The 15631-nt window shown below is 38.4% G+C and overlaps 1 protein-coding gene across 4 annotated transcripts in view; it reads left to right on the plus strand.

Annotated features, from left to right (window-relative positions):
* Positions 1-15631, plus strand: part of MRPL1 (mitochondrial ribosomal protein L1) — a 189627-nt gene that overhangs the window by 148264 nt on the left and 25732 nt on the right. The window lies entirely within an intron of this gene.

The raw sequence follows: 15631 nt of genomic DNA on the forward strand, positions 1-15631 counted from the left end.
TTTCAAAAAGGAAAATTAAATTTGCATGCTGGCAACTATTTACATAGCATTTATACTCTATTAGGTGTTATAATTAATCTAGAGATGATTTAAAGTATACAGGTGGCTGTGCATAAGTTATATGCACATGCTTCACCATTTTACATAGGGTACTTGAGAATTTGCACATTTTGGTATCTCTGGAGATCCTGGAACCAACCCCTACAGATACCAAGGGACTCACTGTATTCCTGTTCCACAAAGAGGCCAAGGTAAGGAAAGTCAAGTGCTGTTTATAGTTTTCATTAAAGGTAGGGTCAGTTTTTGCAATCAGGGCTGTCTGACACCCATGTCCTTACTGTTGTGTCAATTGATTGCATGCTATCAAGACACTGAATCTGGTAGTCCTCAAACTCACGTCTTTGAATTTCTAACTTAGCCCAAAGCCCAACCATCCTATTCATTTCAGTAGAGAGTCTTTAAAATCTTTGAGAACACTGTGTTCAGGACCTGGACCTAAATCTTGGAGAAGGGTCAAAAGGAGCCTCACTTGAGCAATTTGTCTTACTTTTCTCCTCGCCCAACCCAATCATTCTGATTGACTATTTAGCTAGATAATGTAGTGCCGACTTCATCATGGATACTAAAATTTCTTATGCCAATGTAGAAGATTTTCCTGCCTCAAATGAATAATTGCTTTTTTTTTTTTTTGGTCTTTTGTCTGTTGTCATTTTAGGGCTGAACCTGAGGCATATGGAGGTTTGCAGGCTAGGATCAGAGCTGTTGTTGCCGGCCTATGCCAGAGCCCCAGCAACGCCGGATCCAAGCTGCGTCTGTGACCTACACCACAGCTCATGGCAATGCTGGAACCTTAACCTGCTGAGCGAGGGATCGAACCCGCAACCTCAAGGTTCCTAGTCGGATTCATTTCTGTTGCACCATGGTGGGAACTCCGGAATAATTGCTTATATTATCTGGTTGACAGTCCTTTAAATCTAGAAAATCTTGCATCATGGAGAAATAAATTCAATACCTTTGTAAAGGAGAGCTGAGATCCTTGTAGCAAGTGCTTCCCTCAAGACACTAGTTTTGTTTCTATGACTCCATCTCTTTTCTTTTCTTTCTTTCTTTTTCTTTTTCTATTTCTTTTTTTTTCTTTGTCTTTTTAGGGCCACACCCATAGCATATTGATTTCCCAGGCTAGGGGTTGAATCTGAGCTGCAGCTGCTGGCCTATGCTACAGCTACAGCAATGCCAGCCCAGAGCCATATCTGTGACCTATGCCACAGCTCTTGGTAACACCAGATCCTTAACCCACTGAGAGAAGCCAGGGATCGAACCCTTGTCCTCATTGATACTAGTTGGGTTCATTCATGGAGCCACAGTGGGAAATTCATGACTCCCTCTCTGTTTAATTAATCTTACAAACTCTGTGTTGCCTGACTATGCCTTTAAAAACAAAAAACAAAAATACACAAGTCCTGTCTGTTTGTCCTTCTATCTGTTATTCAACCTACCTATGTATAACGTTTATTCAAGTAAAACGGGCATATGATTAAGGGTACTAGTCCCTTGCCCTATTTATTTCACCTTTCCTCATTCTCAAGAGTCAACCTCTTATAACACATTTCTGGTATTACTTCCATGTGTCTAAATATGCTTTTTCTATCATGCTTGATTGATCACTTGTAGACATTACCTAAACTTGCTTTCTCTAAAGTAAATGAGAAATGACATATTTATTCAGGAATACTACTCATCGCTTCCCTAGTAACTTAAGAGCTATTACCACACCTTAATTTTTTATTTCATCAACAGTAGGCATTGCTGTCCATTGCCTGTCTTGTCAGATGAGGATACCATTGCCTCTATCCTTTCATTTAGTTTTTCTCCACTTCTTCCCCTTCCTGACTTCTAACATCTATACTTCTCCACTTAAATTGTTAAAGTTCATAACATTTATGGTCTATTCTGTAACCAAAATTTAGTTTTTCATATGTTGCCTGTAGGATGAATCTAAATATTGAAAAGCAATACAATGTTATCATTATTTTCACTGTATAATAATTGTGAATTGATACATTATACTGTGATTACATTTTCCTTGTCTAGCTTTTCCCTTTGTGATGTATCTAAAAGTCCTTTTCTTACACTTTTCCTTTATAATTGTCTTGATTATTTCCATACTCTACATAAAATCAAATATGCTGTTGAGTGCGCCCTTTGCCTGGAGCCTTTGCCTGGAGCCTCTCCAGGCAAAGACTTTCCATCCCTTATATCCAATTCAAACTTCTTGCAAGTCATCCTGGAAATTCCCTCTACTTTCTCATGTTTTACTGGAACACATCCTCAAGAAATCAAAAATATTATTCCACTGTTTTTAGGCAACCCATATTGTCATTGAGAAGCTGAGTGTAGTTTTAAGTAACATTGTTTTGTAGGTGAGCAGCTTTGTTTTGAGGGAAGACTTTAGGATCTTCTCTTTATTCTTGAAGTCCACAATTATATATCTGGATATAGATATTTTTTCATTCATTGTACCGGGCAGTTGAGGACTTCCTTAATATGGAAACATATATCCTTCATCTCCAGAAAATGTCCTTATTTATTTGAAAATGTCCTTATTTCTGTTTTTTTGTTCTGTTTTGTTTTCTGTTCTTCCTTTCTAGAACTCCTATTATTTGATGTTGGGTCTCTGTATTAATCTTATTTAATTTCTTTAGAAAAAAAACCCTCTCTCTCTGTTTTTTAAGATAGACACTACATATTGTTCGAGAGAGCTGGAGAGGTGAATTTTTAGGAAAACGCATTTTTAATTATTTCCCCTATTTTTAGCTCAGTGCTATCGTTTGTTGTACCTGGTATATCTATGTCCTGTGCCTCTCTTATATTCTTCAGATTGTTTTTCTCCTTGGTTGTAATCCCTGCTTCATTCCCAGTACTTACCTGTATGCACACTGCTCCCCCACCACCCCACTTTGACTGAGGCTTCTTCCTTCATCAGTAAACACTTCTCCATCAGCTCCCAGTTTTCCAGAAATTGATCTAATACATCATTCACCAATCAAACTCTTCCTCTTTTTCTTTGTATTTTGTTTCTGTTGTTTTAATACCATCTAAAGAGGAGAAGATAAAGTACGTGATTGTTTCCCTCTATGACCCTCTAACAAATCATGCTCTTTATCAGAAACCACCTGCCTGTCTCTGCAGATTCTTGTCACTCCTTATCCGTAACTCAGCTTCCTTCAGATCACCTGACTTTGCTTCACGTGATCCATTTTTTTTGACTCACCTGCTCAGCTTTGCCATTGTTCTTCTTAGTTTAGAGATATTCCTTGATATATTACAAAATAGGTCTTAGAATCATTGTCTAAGGTTTAGAATTAGTGATTTTCATACTGTGAATTATAACCCAATTTTGTAGTAAGATTATTATTTTATTTATTTCCTCTCAGAGAAGTGAAAGTGGTGGAATAATTAGCTATGTGTTTGGGGTGGGGTCCAGGGGAGTGAGAAAAAAAGAGGAGAGCTAAGTTGTAATTTCCTTTTTTTTTTTTCCTGTCTTTTTAGGGGTGTACCCATGGCATATGGAGGTTCTCAGCCTAGGGGTCCAATCGGAGCTGCAGCTACCAGCCTGTACTACAGCCACAGCAACGCCAGATCAGAGCTGCGTCTGTGACCTACACCACAGCTCATGGCAATGCTGGATCCTTAACCCACTGAGCCAGGCCAGGGATCGAACCTCATGGATACCAGTCGGGTTCATTAACCACTGAGCCACAGTGGGAACTCTGTAATTTCCTTTAAGTACAGTGTCTACAAGGTTGCTAAAAAGAGTGATCAACTGTTTTCCATTATCAGTATATAGAACCAAGAAGAAATAGGCTTATGTTGCAACGAGAGGTTTTTAGAAAAACTAGAAAACATTTTTGAGCAAGAAAGAATTCCTATAGGAAACCATGTACTTTCCTTTTTCTTAAGTACCTTTAAAAATAGGAGAGGGACTCATTTGGTTTTCTGTAAGTATTTAAATGTGATCCAAATTAGAAGCAGAAGGAAAGACTGGAAAACCTGTCGGGCTCTTTCTCCTGCTAAGATGATGATGAGAAATAACAACAATAGTGACAATGACTATCATTTATCGAATACTTATAATGTGCCAGCTTCTGGGCCAAGTACTTGACATGCCAGTCTCATTTAATTTTTACAACAAGCCTGTCGGGTAAGAAATATTAACTATTCCATTTCACAGATGAAAAAACTCATTGTCCCAGATCCCTAAGTGACACAGATTGAGATCTGGGTCTGTTTGGCCGCAAGATCCATACTTAGAATCATCACATTCATTTGCCTCTTCTAGGATGCTATCCATGATTTATATTTTCAAAAACAATGCCTTTACCTAGGACTGCTATTCCAAGTATTATTTGCAATCGTAGTTGTTTTTAAGTGATTTGTTTTTTGCTTTGCGTTTTATTGTCCAGTCAGAGTGAGGTGATGCCTCTATTTCTAGGACTAGTTTTCCAGTGTGATAAAACTACGCCACCTCCAAAGCTGTCCTTCAAAGTCCAATTGCTTTTCCTTTTTTTAAAAAAAATTTTTGTTGAAGTGTAGTTGATTTACAGTGTTGTATTAATTTTTGCTATACAGCAGAGTGATTCAGTTATACATATATACATACATATATTCTTTTTCATATTCTTTTCCATCTTGGTTTATCATATGATATTGAATATAGTTCCCTGCGCTATGCACTAGGATCTTGTTGTATATCCACCCTATATATACTAGTTTGAACTTGCTAATCCCAAACTCCCAATCTTTCCGTCCCTACCCCTACCCCATTGGCAACCACAAGTCTGTCCTCTATGTCTGTGAGTCTTTTTTGGTTTCATATATATGTTCATTTGTGTCATGTCTTAGAATCCACATATAAGTAATATCATATGGTATTTGTCTTTCTCTTTCTGATCTACATATGATGTTTCCCTATAAACACAGAGGACCCTTAAAACTCACCATCCAGTGTGGAGCTTAGCTACTGCCTTGAAGGAACTGGTTCAGCAAATGTCTTCCTAGTCCAACCCCACAGCAGCCTGGCAGCTCTGACAGTCTTGCTGAGTGCTGGCAGATCCCTAACCAGGGCAGACAAAAATTTCTTCCTCATAAGGACGTGCTTCACAGTCACCCTTTCAAATTGTGGCTGCTTCATGAAGGGTGAAAAATTATTAGTTAAATAAAAGCCTTCATTCCAGAGTATCTTCAGATGAATTCCGTTTCACTTTACAAGCCTCAGTGGCATGTTTATTCTTGGCTTTTGTTGGCTTTGTTGTTCATTACAGAGCTGTTTGCCCTTTTCCTGTTTATACATCTGAGTGAATTGGAAGGGGAATACTTGTTTTAAACCCACTTAAAAGGCACAAGATCAGTAGAAAGGAAGGAAGAAAGAAAAGGTCTTTTTCCCTCTTGCCATGTAGGTAAAGGGAAATCCAGTTACATCAGATCCCCATTGTGAGACAAAGAGTTCAGTATACCGCAAAGGAAATCCTCACAACTAAAACACGTTCACACAATTGCAGTTATTTGTCATTCTAGAGGAATTCCATAGTCCTTTCCAGTGTTTATACCTGTTGTCGTTTTCCTTGGTAGTATCCATCCTGAGGGTGACCAAGGGAGAACACCCCGGCCCACTCACTCCCTGTCATTTCTTCTCCCTCCCTCCTTTGGAGCTCAATTTGACTAGGTATGTGGACCAGGTAGAGGCAACAGAAATGACTGAACAAGTCATGTCTGTGATTTCTCCCTTTGCATGTGCCTTTCCATCTGTCCAAAGTTATTGACCACCTCCTTCGGCCAAGAACAGATGGTGCTGTTGGTCACACAGTCGCTGGATAAACACTTCTCCTTTCTTCATGCCCCTACAAAAACACACCCCTGGTAGGTTCTGTGATGTCATTGTTACATTCTGGACCTTAGGCTCTTAGTTTGCTCTGTTCTAGAAAATAGGTTAATGCTGACTGGCTCCTACATAAGCTAAGGAGGGCATTCTAGTCACACTTGTTCCTTTTTTTTTTTTTTTTTTTTTTTTTTTTGCTTTTTAGGGCCGCACCCACGGCACATGGAAATTCCCAGGCTAGGGATCGAATCAAAGCTACAGCTGCCAGCCCACATCATAGCCACAGCAACGCAGCATCCAAGCCACATCTGCAGCCTACACCACATCTCATGGCAGTGCCGCATCCTTAACCAACTGAGTGAGGCCAGGGGTTAATCCTGCATCCTCATGGATACTAGTTGGATTCGTTCCCACTGCATCATAATGGGAATTCCTTGTTCCATGTTTTAAACAACTCAGCTTCACGAGTTAGCTTTTCCTTCTTTATGTAGAGGCTTTATGAGAATTCTCTATATTATTACCATCATTACCAGCCTCAGCAATGATACACTTTCCAATATGGGGACAGAAGGAGAAAGAGAAAATGATCCTGACTAGGCCATATCTGCCCTTTGGAAAAAGTACAGAATCCTAAAAGTTTATTGATTGGGATTCAACATAGAAGATATTAAAACAGATGATAAAACCACAGCAATTTAGCAAGTGTAGCATACAGAAAGAAGACAAACAAATTTATGTAACAGGAAAAGAATCCAGCACATATAAAATTTTAATAAATGATATTGGAAGACATGACAGATCAATCAGAAAGGTAAGACTGTTCATTAAACGGCCTGAGGAGACATCAATTATAATCAGAGAAAAATTAATTTAGATTTTCACTTCATACCATATGTGAAAATGTATTACAGATGGACTAAATATAAACTATTAATAAATATAGACAAACTGTAAGTAACTTCTCTCTAGAAGGGAATCCACTCTCTTGGCCTTAGAGCAAAGATAAAAATTACAAAGTAATTTATTATCATTTGACTACATAATAATGTTAGTTTCTGTACTCCAAATGCCTGTAATGGGGAGTTCCCATTGTGGCTCAATGGTAACGCACCTGACTAGTATACATGAGGATGCAGGTTTGATCCCTGGCCTCACTCAGTGCATTAAGGATCTGGCATAGCCATGAGCTGTGGTGTAGATTGCAGAAGAGGCTTGAATCTGGTGTTGCTGTGGCTGTGGTGTAGGCTGACAGCTGCAGCTCCGATTCAACCCCTAGCCTGGGAACCTCTGTATGTCTCAGGTGCGGCCCTAAAAAAATGAAAAAAAAAAAAAAAGCCAATAATGACATAAAAGGCTAATATATATAAAGAACTTATACAAACAGACAAGAAAAACACTCTGATACAATAGGAAAAATGGGCAAAGAATATATGAACAATCATTTCACAAAAGAGGAAATTTTAGAGTCTAATAAAGATATTCAGTTGTGTCTGTAATCAAAGAAATGCAACTAAAATAATGAAATATCTTTTGTTTCTGCCATCAAATTAGCAAAGTTTCTGTATTGTTTGGGTCCCCTGGGCTGCTGACCCAGAGTTAGGAATAAGATAGATTCATTTGGGAGTAAGGTCTCAGAAAATGAGAGAGGGAGGAAGCAGGGTTTGACATTTGTGCAGTATGAACATTCTATTATAGCACATGATAATCTATCAGGAAAAATAGAGAAATAATTGGTGCTGATAACTTCCCACTATAAACCCATGTAATTCTTACACCCCTATACAGCATGTATTTTCCTGATATTAGAGATGAGGAAACTAAGGCACAGAGAGGATAAGTAAAATGCCCAAGGCAGAATTATAACTTGACCCGAGGCAATCTGGTTTCTTGGGTCTTTCCACTGTGCCTTTCCATCTGTCCAGAGTCATTGACAGATGGAACTGACAGAGTTATTGATAGTCTTTGGTTTTCAGTCTTGTATTGCACTACCTCTTAAGTATAGTGTCTAATTTAAGCAGTTTTTATTTCTGTATACTAACAATGAAATATTAGAAAAGAAATATAAAAATGCAATACCTTTTAAAATCATACCCCCCAAAATTAAATACCTAGAAATAAACTGGACCAAGGAGGTGAAAGACTTATATGCTGAGAACTGTAAAACATTAATCAAGGAAATTAACAAGGGTTCAAAGAAATGCAAAGATTTTCCAGGCTCCTGGGTTGGAAGAATTAATATCATAAAAATGGCTATACTCCCCAAAGCAATCTACAGATTCAATGCAATTCCTATCGAATTACCTATGACATTTTTCACAGAACTAGAACAAACAATCCAAAAATGTATATGGAACCATAAGGGACCCAGAATTGCCAAAGCAATCCTGAGGAACAAAAACCAAGCATAACTCCCCCAGACTTCAGACAATATTACAAAGCTATGGTAATTAAGACAGTGTGGTACTGGTACCAAAACAGTCATACACACCAATGGAACAGAATAGAGAACCCAGAAATAAACCCAGAAATAAACTCCTTTGTCAGTTAATCTTTGACAAAGGAGGCAAGAACATAAAATGGGGAAAGACAGTCCTTCTAGCAAGTGGTGCTGGGAAAACTGGACAGCCGCATGTAAATCAATGAAACTGAAACACACCCTCACACCATGCACAAAAATAAACTCAAAATGACTCAAAGACTCAAGACACCATCAAACTCCTAGAAGAGAACATAGGCAAAGCATTCTCTGACATCAGCCTCACAAATGTTTCCTTAGATCAGACTCCCAAGGTAACAGAAATAAAAGCAAAAATAAACCAATGGGACCTAATCAAACTGATAAGCTTTTGCACAGCAAAGGAAACCAAAAAAAAAAAAAAAAAAAAAAAAAAGACAACCTACACAATGGGAGAAAATAGTTTCAAACAATGCAACTGACAAGGGCTTAATCTCTAAACTATACAAACACCTTATACAACTCAACAGCAAAAAAAACAACAACCCAATTGAAAAATGGGCAGAAGACCTGAATAGACAGTTCTCCAAAGAAGATATATAGCTGGCCAACAGGCACATGAAAAAATGCTCAACATTACTAATTATTAGAGAAATGCAAATCAAAACTACTATGAGGTACTGCCTCACACCATTCAGAATGGCCATCATTAACAAGTCCACAAAAAACAAATGCTGGAGGAGTTCCTGTCATGGCTCAGTGGCAATGAATCTAACATCCATGAGGACGCAGGTTCGATCCCTGACCTTGTTCAGTGGGTTAAGGATCCAGCATTGCTGTGAGCTGTGGTGTAGGCTGGTGGTTACAGCTCTGATTCAACCCCTAGCCTGTGGACCTCCATGTGCCTTGGAGACAGGCCTGAAAAGCAAAAATAAATAAATAAATACATACATAAACAAATAAAAGAAAAAAAATTGTTTAAAAAAAAAAAAAAACAGAGTTCCCTTTGTGCCTCAGTGGTTAATGAATCAAACTAGGAACCATGAGGTTTTGGGTTCGATCCCTGGCCTTGCACAGTGGGTTAAGGATCCGTCATTGCCGTGAGCTGTGGTGTAGGTCAAAGACGCCTCAGATCCCGAGTTGTTGTGGCTGTGGTGTAGGCCTGTGGCTGCAGCTCTGCTTAGACCCCCTAGCCTGAGAACCTCCATGTGCCATGGGTGCAGCCCTAGAAAAGGCAAAAAGACAAACAAAACAAAGCAAAACAAAACAAACAAATAAACAAAACAAAACCACAAATGCTGGAGAGGGCGTGGAGAAAAGGGAACCCTCCTATACTGTTGGTGGGAATATAAATTGGTATAACCACTATGGAAAACAGTACAGAGGTGCCTCAGAAAACCAAATATAGAACTACCATATGACCCCGAAATCCCACTCTTGGGCATATATCTGGACAACACTTTCACTGAGAAAGATACATGCATCCATATGTTCATTGCAGCACTATTCACAATAGTGTAGACATGGAAACAACCTAAATGTCTACTGACAGATGAATGGATTAAGAAGAAGTGGTATATATACACAATGGAATACTACTCAGCCATAAAGAAGAACAAAACAATGCCATTTGCAGCAACATGGATGGAACGAGAGACTCTCATCCTGAGTGAAGTAAGTCAGAAAGAGAGACAAATACCATATGGTATCACTTGTATCAGGAATCTAATATATGGCACAAATGAACTTTTCCACAGAAAAGAAACTCATGGACTTGGAGATCAGATTTGTGGTTGCCAAGAGGGAGGGGGAGGGAATGGGATGGACTGGGAGTCTGGGGTTAATAGATACAAACTTTTTTTTTTGTGTGTGTGTGTGTTTGGAGTGGATAAGCAGTGAGATCCTGCTGTACAGCATGGGAAACTATATCTAGTCACTTATGATGGAAGTTGATGGAGGTAATGTGAGAAAAAGAATGTGTGTGTGTGTGTGTGTGTGTGTATGTCTGTGTGTGTGTGTGTGTGTGTGAGATTGGGTCACTTTGCTGTACAGTACAAATTGAGAACACTGTAAACCAATTATAATGGAAAAAATAAAAATCATTAAAAAATAGTATTATCAGTTTTTTATTTCCCCAATGCATTATTTTTTTTTCTACTGTACAGCATGGTGACCCAGTTACACATACATGTATACATTCTTTTTTCTCACATTGTCATTCTCCATCATAAGTGACTAGACATAGGTCTCAGTGCTGCACAGCAGGATCTCATTGCTAATCCTTCCTAAAGGCAATAGTTTGCATCCATTAACCCCAAGCTCCCAATCCAACCCACTCCCTCCTCCTCCTCCTTGGCAACCACAAGTCTATTCTCCAAGTCCATGATTTTCTTTTCTGTGGCAAGGTTCATTTGTGCCATATATTAGATTCCTGATGCAAATGATATCATATGGTATTTGTCTTTCTCTTTTTGACTTACTTCACTCAGGATGAGAGTCTCTCATTCCATCCGTGTTGCTGCAAATGGCATTGTTTTGTTCTTCTTTATGGCTGAGTAGTATTCCATTGTGTATATATACCACATCTTCCTAATCCAATCGTCCGTTGATGGACATTTGGGTTGTTTCCATGTCTTCACTATTGTGAATAGTCTGCAATGAAGACATGGGTGTGTGTGTCTTTTTTAAGGAAAGTGTTGTCCAGATATATGCCCAAGAGTGGGATTACTGGGTCATGTGGTTAAGCAGTTTTTTTTGTTTTTGTCTTTGTTTTTTTTTTGTCTTTTCTAGGGCCGCTCCCACAGCATATGGAGGTTCCCAGGTAGGGGTCAAATTGGAGCTGTAGCCACCAGCCTACGCCAGAGCCACAGCAATGCAGGATCCGAGCCGCATCTGCAACCTACACCACAGCTCACGGCAACACAGGATCCTTTAACCCACTGAGCAAGGCCAGGGATCAAACCCTCAATCTCATGGTTCCTAGTCAGATTCGTTAACCACTGCACCACGACGGGAACTCCCGATTAAGCAGTTTTTAAAATGATGTTAAGAAAGAATTTTAACCATGTAGGGAAATACTGATGGTATAAATTAATTGGAAAGAGCTGAATTCAAAATTATCTATATAATGAAATCCCAGTTAACTATAATATGCATAAAGTAATGGATGAAAATAGGGTAAATTATTAATAGTAACTACATAGTAAGAGGGGAGGTGGACTCCTCCTGGCTTGCTCTGAATGCTCCTGTTTTTTCCTATGTCCTAGGAATCCCCTCAGTTCTTGGAAAAACTGGGGTGATTGGTCAGCTGTGTTGATTTTAATTACCTTTTTATATGACTTGGTTTCACCCCAAGGTTTTCTAAAATGAGCATATATTAACTGGATAGTCAGGAAAGAACAATAAATTTTTGGAAGAAGAAATGGAAGCGGAGTTCCTGTCGTGGCGCAGTGGTTAACGAATCCGACTAGGAACCATGAGGTTGCGGGTTCGGTCCCTGCCCTTGCTCAGTGGGTTAATGATCCGGCGTTGCCGTGAGCTGTGGTGTAGGTTGCAGACGCGGCTCGGATCCCGAGTTGCTGTGGCTCTGGCGTAGGCCGGTGGCTACAGCTCCGATTCAACCCCTAGCCTGGGAACCTCCATATGCCGCGGGAGCGGCCCAAGAAATAGCAACAACAACAACAACAAAGACAAAAAAATTAAAAAAAAAAAAAAAGAAATGGAAGCATGTTGGTTGGGACTGTATTTTGGTTGAGGAGAGATGGGACTAGAGGAGAGCATCGCAAATGATGACTCAGATCAAAGGGATTAATCAGGTAGCAGGAAATTTTTAGTTCATTTTCTCATTCATTCAACACTGAACTGTCAGGATACAGAAATGAAGAAGGTGACAATCCCTTGCTCCCAGGAGTTTATGTTCTAGTAGGTTAAGGCATTCAATAAACATGTGCTAGCACTTACATGTTGTGATGAATGCTGCACAGGAAAGAAGTAGAGTGAGGTAATAGTAATGGCATGGGGGTGCTGAAGGGAGAAGGGTGAAGGAAAACTTCTGTGGATTGGTGACATTTGATTTGGGACTGAATGAGAAGTGGCATTATGAACATTATTAATGCAAGTGCAAAACTGAACTGAGTGATTAAATTTCTAGCAACTCACTTCTTGGACCTGGAGATCGGAGATAGAATTCCGAGAACTCGCTCATCTCTGGAGCTAGAATTCCTTGGCACCACGCTCCCAACTCAAATGAACGATAACTGAAAGAGTATGTTCACAGCTTTGAAGTGTGTGAGTAGCTGAGCCAGTTTGTAAAAATGGAGCTTTTTCAGAAGAAAATACATAAATATCAATTATTGGCAACTTTTTCCTAAATATACTTTGAAGCATAACCAAACACCTTGAATTTATAGTTATTCATCAAAACAAGTGCTTTTAAATAGACCAGTGCCTTTGTTTGAATGATCTCATTTTAGCATAAAACTGCTTAGAAGCAATACACATTTCAAAGGAGTAAATCATAGCATAAGAGACTCTGTGCCCTCCTTCTCTTCATCTAGCAAATGTAGGACTCCCCCAAATGAAGGCTGAGCATGCAGTTTACAGGGGAGAAAAACAAAGCAACCAGTCTTGCAAAAGTCAACAGAGCTTCTTCTGGAGTCATCAAACTAGTAGAAATAATGTCTCCTCCAAAGCTCTTCTTAAACATCAAGAGCCTCTTTCATAAAAAGAGAAAATAGGTTCACAGGACTTCTTGGCTTTTCATCAAGATAGATAAGTGACAGAGGAAATTATTCAATAAAAGCAAGGAGGGATCACCCTGGAGCAGGGGACAAGATCTAGAAACAAGAGGGTTTTTTTTTGTTTTGTTTTTTGTTTTTTTTTTTTTGGTTTTTTTTTCTTTTGTTTTGCTTTTAAACTAGCAGAGCTTGATATATTCCTAAGGTCTAGCCCAGGCAGTAAATTAGGACCAGGGTGTCATAGTATGTTTTCGATTTTAGTGCTAAAAAGACTTTTGTACTTGTTCTTCCTCATTCCTCCTGTTTCTTTTCAAGAATACTCTTTAGGAAAAAAATTGTTAAAATGCTTATCAAACAATTTTCATGCTTTAAGCTGATTATGAACTTGGACTTTAAGAAAGGAAATAAGCAGTAGGATAGATTTTTTTAAATCCTCAGAAACATTCCTTTGGGGGAGATGCTGTTTTGGGTAGCAGTTCAGCTTGGGTGTCAGTGTCTGCTGGTAGGCTTATCGTAACTGAGAACACTGAGCTTTTCTTAAAAAAAAAAATTCCTTTGCTGGAATGAATAATTGAAAATGCTGAGCCATTAAAACTTCAAAGATTAATTTCTCCATTAATGGCATAAGGTGATAGAGAGAAACAATCAGGCTAAAGAAGAATAATCATGCTAACCCAACTGGGGCATTTCAGCTGATATTTAAAAGTACTAGGCCAAAACTTTGATCTCCTTCAGTTTTGTTTGAGGGATTTTTTAGTCATTTAAAACTGCAGAGACCTTCTGTCTTTGTGTGTTTGAACTGTGTTCTGATATATGATTTTCTTTTAATCCTTTCAGGTAATAGGATACAAAGTGCTATTTCAGGGGACTGTGAGCGGCAGGGTGGTTATTTCATGACCAGCGTCAGATATTCCCAGAAGGCTTTGGGTATATTTTTAATGTGCTTACTTGATAGCCGCAAGTCCATTCAGTTATATTAAACTTGGAGGCAGACCATCTCACTTTTCTAAAGAAAGAACAATGATGCAACAGGAAGTGAGATGGCAAAGACGAGACACCTGTGTTCCAAGATAAACCCAATAAGGCAGGGCCTGGGTTTCAGTAACAATTGGAGATAGGGTTGACTTAACCAAAAACTTACTTTTTAGTAGCCAACTCTGCCAGGACCAGATATATATTTTCCAGGTTTTTAGCTAAGAGTACAGAAGCTAGCTGATAATAACACCAGACAGATTGTTTTCTCTTTGTTAGTGAAATGTTTATACTGTGTAAGTCTAACTCATAAAACATCATCATGAATGCTTATCAGTTTTCTATGGTTGTAGGAACTTTCTCAGAGGCTGTAAATCAGATCATTATAACTATTGTTGTCATCAATATTACTGGCAAAATCAGTACCATATTAGTAAGAGATAAATATTATATAGGGTTTCTGCCTTTATTTATTTCCTGTTATGTCTGAGGCACTGTTTTTGGCCTATTCAAAACATCATCTTTATTCCTTATAACGGCCCTGCTTAGTAAGTATTATTCATGCCATTTAACATTTGAAGAAACAGAGTTTAAGTAACTTGTCCAAGGGTTATAAATGATTGAAGATTCTAGTAGGACTTCTTCAACTCTGAAAAACAAATTCCATCACAGTCGCTTTTTCCCATTTTTTATACTGCTTTTCTTTTAGAACTAGTGGATGGAGTGGTTTTCCTTGCCAATATCACTTACTCAGAAGAAATATCTTTCTTTCTTTCTTTGCAGTCATATTGTATTTACTGAATATTCACAAGTTCTTCAGTTCCACAGCTGTCTAACTGGTGGGAGAAAAAAAGACAAATTGTGGTAGGGAACTCTGGTGCATCTTCATTGTAGAAAGAAAAGGAAGCACATACCAAACTTTGGCCCTAGTACTTGGAATTCTGGTGGGATTGGTTACCTTTACATGTCCCATTTAAGTTTTTCACATCTTGGGCTGTGGGAGAACTGTTCACATGGACTAGTGATCTGGGTAAGTTCAACAATAGCCAACTCTGAGTGCTTTCCAAGGTGTGAGGTACTCACACTGATTATCTTTTTAGTCAACACATCAACTCTATGAGTTCAGTACTGTTGTCACTCTCATTACAGATAAGGTCAAGGTCATTCATATACTTTTTGGTAGAAGAGGAATTAAACTGATTAACTAATTAGACTCAATATCAAAATACGGTCATTATTAACATGATATTTGGTAATTTTTCAAGTTAGTATTCTCAAGTGTCTTGAAATTGTGATGTACTATAATTTTCAAACATCCTAATTTGTAATTAAAATATATAAAATATTGAAATTTGAAATGATCCACTTTTTGTAAACTAGAGAACTTTCAAGGATTTCTTTTAAATACCATCAGCTTCTACTGTTTGCATTCAAATATATTTTCTTTTGTATGAGATAAATGTTTGTAATAGCGGGCAGTATGCAGGAAACTGAACACAATGCTGTTATCTATTTTGCTACTTTATTTCCTATCTTGGATGTTCAAAAGCCATCTAAAGGGCCTGACACAGCTTGTCTTTACATGTAACGAGT

The sequence above is a fragment of the Sus scrofa genome, chromosome 8, assembly GCF_054392235.1.
Source record: "Sus scrofa isolate SSC_HxYL_T2T_F1_AM1 chromosome 8, Sscrofa_HxYL_maternal_Yorkshire_Landrace_v2.0, whole genome shotgun sequence".
In the NCBI taxonomy this organism is placed as follows: Eukaryota; Metazoa; Chordata; class Mammalia; order Artiodactyla; family Suidae; genus Sus; species Sus scrofa.